Here is a 5,339-nt window from a genome sequence, read left to right on the forward strand (position 1 = left end):
GGGAAACACTTTTCTGCACGCGGGTTCTCTATAACAACAGAACACTCCGTTGTGCAAAAGAGCTGCAATTCGGCGGGAACATAATTTAGCGGTGCCGAAGCGCACACAATCAAAAAATCCACAACTTTGGGTTGTGACAGTTCTTGCTTACCCACATTGATTATATTACCTTCAGTCCAAAAGGACTGTTGTCTTTTCCTGCCTTGTGCAGGGGGACTGGACCTGATGACCTACAAGGTGCCTTCCAGCCCCCAACAATCAATTAATAAGGATCACTCTCAGTTTCCAAACAACTAATATAAGTGTACAGATAACTTTTTTCTGTCCTTTAACAGCCTACTTCCCTTGTAAAATACAGATGAGTACTGCATGCCTGAGAGTGATGGCGTTTCACTGTAGCTTGCTTCAAAGAAAGAGATTCATTTCCAATTTTGTGAATTGAGAGGATCAGGCCATGTGGATTCAATCCAAGGAGAGAACTGGGTGGGTGACCTCATTTCATTACTTGCAATGGAAGTGTGTCTATGCTGTTCTATAAAACAGCACAGATGTAAACGAGGTGTGAACTGCTTTCACATCTCATTTAGGTAACAGATGAGGCATGAAATGCATTTCACAGGCACTAGTACCAGACCCATACTGCTAAGACTTGTGACAATGAAGGATTTTTTTTTCTCTTGGAGCTCTGGATTAGCTCTGAAAGTGGTTACTGTAAGGAGGGAAAAATATCATTAAGAGATACGTCAGCTGTTTCTATTAGCTCTCTCAAAATATTTTGGACACTAATCAAAGTTCCTGGGGTCCTCTATTGTTCAAAAGATTGATATAGTTTCTATCGCACAAAAAAGCCACAACCAGATGGTGCCAAACAATGAAAAAAAGAAAGTCTGTGCTTTTAATGAGCATCTGAGCCAGATCTTCAAAAAGACTAGATTTACTTTCTAGAGTGAGAAGATTTGAGGTGTCAGACAAGTCACTGTCATCTCTTTCTCTCTCTATGTGCAAGTGGTTTCTACATTCACTTGCCAATCACAAAATGCACTGTAACTGCCATCTTATAAAAATTGCCAGTAGCAGACCTCTTGCTAATGTGTAATGGTAATAGCACATGACTGCCATTACAGGAATGCAGGAAACATGTCAAAGTGTTAATAATGGAGTTTGAGAAAATAACTGTCCATCATATCCTAAATTAGAGAGACTTCAAGCTGAACAACCAGCTAAGAGACAGAGAAAGAGAGAAAGAGATGAAAATCAGGCCCCCTAAAAATCAGGCCATTTTAGAAGGATATTTTACAGACCCTGGAGAAGAGGCAAGGGGAATTCTGAAATGTATTTACATGCCAGTGGCATAGTTGAACAGTTCAGCAGAGGATAAAGTCATGATGGCTACTTCATGTGCTTAGGGCACTAAAAATTTAAACATCCAACTAGAAATAAAATATTAATAAAGATGATCTTTAGCATGACACCCAAGAAATGTGGAAAGTGTACTAAATTGGGGATACAATGCAACAAACAAGCCACTCTGAATGTCCTCAGCTCTGTACAAATGTATTAACACAAAAAGGTTTTGAGGCATGTATTCACATTTTGAGCATCTTTCATTTGATACTATTTGGGAAATACCCAACTTAAAAACATTTTCAATGAAAAATATCACCCACTGAACTACAAAATTAGACACACATTCATTAATTGACACAATGAGAATATTTTTCTGAAGTTTCAGAATAACCTTAAATTTTATTCAGGTATGTTACTATTACTACTACTACTATTATTATTGTAGCTAGCTCTTAGATGGTGCTTTTTATTGGTAGATCTGTGTGGTGACAATTTTGGACAGAAAACACATTCACAACAGTATAACTTGCATCCATTTTGTTCGCTGATGTAAATTACACCAGAATACAGTGCAAACTATCAGTGGGCCCATCTACACTTGCAATTAATGCAAAGCAATAAACTCCAGAGTTTATTGTTCCTGGGTACACCATTTTAATGTGTGCCCAGGACTGCACCACACTGAGTCAGGTTGGAGCAGCCCCGGCTGGCAGGCAGTCTGGGGGTGGGAGGGTCAGCCTGCCAGCCGAGTGCTGCTCCCCCTGGCTCAACATGCTATGGAGGGGTTGGCTGGAGCATGAGGATGCTCCAGTGTGTGGCTGGCTGGCAGGCAGCTCCCACACTAAAGCACCCTCGTGCCCTAGCCAGCCAGGGCACCGCCTACACACATGCTACTATACAAGAGAAAACTTCACAGTGGAATAGTACTTGTATTTACAAGTACAACCCTGCTGCAGAGTTAATTAGTTTACTCTAACCTAATATGGGTGCACGTGTAGATGCACAATATTTACTGCAGAGCTAATTAGTTTACTCCACAATAAACAGCTTGTGCAGACGTGCCCAGCTGTTCCAGAGTAGCTGTTTACAGTAGGTGCTCTTACAATGCCTCACCAATAGGAGGCAAAGAAACAAGTACATAACCTGCTTACCATCAGCAAGCAGCTACTTTGAGGGCCTTGTTACATGTTGATTTTGGGCAGCTCTTGGAGCTCTTAGCCCCTGGACTGCCTGTATATTAACACCTTTAAGTGGTGTAAAGCATGCATTATGTGGCTGGAAGTTACACCTTCAGGGCACTAAATTACACTTCCAAGTTGTATGGATCTTTAATCCGCATAACCCAGCTCCTGTTCCATTAAGGTGTGGCCACCCCCCACAGATGTGCTTCTCAAGTTGAAGTTCTTCAGTATCCCAGGATGCAGTGTCTCCTCCTACCGTCCTCTTCTGTGGGCTGTCACACTTCCGGCTTCTTAGTATAGCGGCCCAAGGACTGGAGCCACAGCTTTTCTGTTTCCCCAGTCTCTACTCCCCAGTCCAGGAACAGCAGCCCAGGGGACCTTTAACCACCAATGCTGAGTCGGTCTAGGCAGGCAGCCACGGCTGGACCCCAGTGCCTGCCCCCCCACCACCCCCTGGGGAGCAGAGGGAGTGTGGCCAGCCCCAAAAAGCCCACCAGACCCATCCAGCCTCCAACAAGCCCTAAACTCCAGCCTCACAGCTCCAGCAGCACCTTGCTCCATGCACCCGATGCACATGCAGGCCAGTGAGAGCTGGCAGTGGCTGCTATGGGTTGTGGGGCAGCCTGCTATCGGGGAAGCCACTGCTCCAGGACAGGACAACTGTGGGTGGATCTGGGCTGTGGGCATGGGGCTCTGCTGATGCCATGTGGATTCAGGAGCCAGCTACAGAGCGAAGCCAACTTGGGGGGCAACTGGCTGCCACCACTGCAACCTCTACCACAATGACCAGCTTCCGGGGCCATATCTTGGACCTCCCCCACCCCAAGGTCCAGGGGTGTCTGTCTGCTGGCCTGGTGCACTGCTGGGCTGCCTCCACGAGAACCGGGGGCACCAAGGAAGGGGTGGGGGTGTGGATGGATGTGGGGTAAAGCTGAGCAGGGGGGAGGACGGAGGAGAGGAAAGGGAGAGGCAGGAAAGCAGCTGCATTCCCCTCAGGCTGAAGTTGCTCAGGCACTGGGAACAACCTGAAGGGTATGTGGCCAGGAGATGTGCCCAAATGTGTGTGACAGTGAGCCCAAAGCACATGGGTGCCAGGAGGGCAGTGACCTCCCAACATAACCCCCCCGCCAAGTCCCTCAGCCTCACTGTCAAGGGACCCTGCCAGCTCCCTCCCCTCCCCACAGTCTAAAATGCTGCTGCTGCAGCAGCTGGGAGACAAATGAAGCATAGAGAATCACAGAGAAGTCGGGGTGGAAGGGACCTCCCTCCTCACTAGGCCTCTTGTGGCAAGTCACGTTTGTGTAGGTGGGGCACTAGACCAGTGTTTCTCAACCTGCAGGTCATGATACAAAAGTGGGTCATGAGAATATTTGAAAGGGAAGTGAGCAAGTCCCAGAAAAACATGGAAAAATGCAGGTATCCCCTTGCAGGGATGGCTGGGGCAACTGGAGGCAGCCAATGCACATGTCAGTGCGCACACATGAACGTGGCTGGCACGCAGCCAAGGACTGTGGGAGTAACCCCAGTAGTTGGATGCAAGTAAGTAGGGGTTGGAGGGCCAGGGCTTGGGGTCTGTCTGGGGGGGCTGTGTGTGTGGGTGGAAAGGGGAGGGGATGGATGTGTGGTGGTTGGGCAGATGCCTGCCAGCACTGGGCCGGGGGAGCGGCCAGGCATCAAGGCTGCATCGGGACAAGGGATGGAGGGGAGTCACTGGCCCGGCTGAGCCAGTGGCACCAGTGCCCATACTCGCAGGGGTGGAACCACTGGACTAGACTAAAGGTTTCTAGACAAAAGGTATGACTGCTCCAAACTCTGCACTAAGCCGATCAACACTTGCGTGACTCAAAGCACAACATGTAACAAGGTCCTGGGACAAGTGTGGACACACAAAACCTACATTGCAGTAACTTACATTGGTGTAGTTTTATCCCTGATTTTTCCTTGAGCAATTCTACACAAATTCAAGTGGCTTTCAGTGTAGAGCTGAATTTCATATGCCTATTCCTTGTTTACAATAAAGGATTAGGCTTGCATAAATGTGTTGCTTATTCCTAGCTCTTATACACGTGATTCCTCTACTGTTCAATGAGGTTCAGTAACACAGTTTACTACCAAGTGTCATTTTTAAAAAACAGAGCACAGTTAAGGTGTGCATATACATTTACTGTGATAAATGATGGATCTGTAGTAGCGAGTGAAACAGAAATGCTAAGAACCCAATGATTTAGCCATTACTCAGACAACATGAAAGTGTGGGAAATCTACCTGAATAAAATGTACACAATTAAACCACAAGTTGGTGAAAAACAACAACAAAAAGCCTAAAGTTGAGGGGCAAGTGAGAGGCTGATAGTCCTAAACACTGTAAAAACATGTGCGATGACTTCTCATTAGCAAGACTTCTCTTCTTGAGCGTCTCCCTCCAACTTAGAATGCTAGTCCTAGGTATAAATACTACTATCTCCCTTGCTCTATTAAATTTAACCAGTAAATGTCAACCCTCCTGGGCCACGTTCGCTTTCACAGTTAAACAGTTATGAATCGCTTTGCTGGTCCTAATGGTTTTGGTTGTAGGCAAAAGCTTTTTTCTACCTGAACGATTAAGAACTGCTTCCCCTCCCTTCTTTATCTTTCTTTTCTTCCTTTGTTCTTGACCGCAAACAAACCGTTCTCATTTCTCTCTTGGCCCCTTTCTTTCCTGGTTATATTTACCCTTTCCCAGGAATTTCCATCTGGCCTTCTGTCCTTTTTCTTCTGTTGCTTTCTCTCCCTCTTTTCTTTCTTTCCTCTTCCCTCAATAGCCATTCCTGC

This window comes from Alligator sinensis, unplaced genomic scaffold, assembly GCF_000455745.1.
Source record: "Alligator sinensis unplaced genomic scaffold, ASM45574v1 scaffold1118_1, whole genome shotgun sequence".
Taxonomy (NCBI): Eukaryota; Metazoa; Chordata; order Crocodylia; family Alligatoridae; genus Alligator; species Alligator sinensis.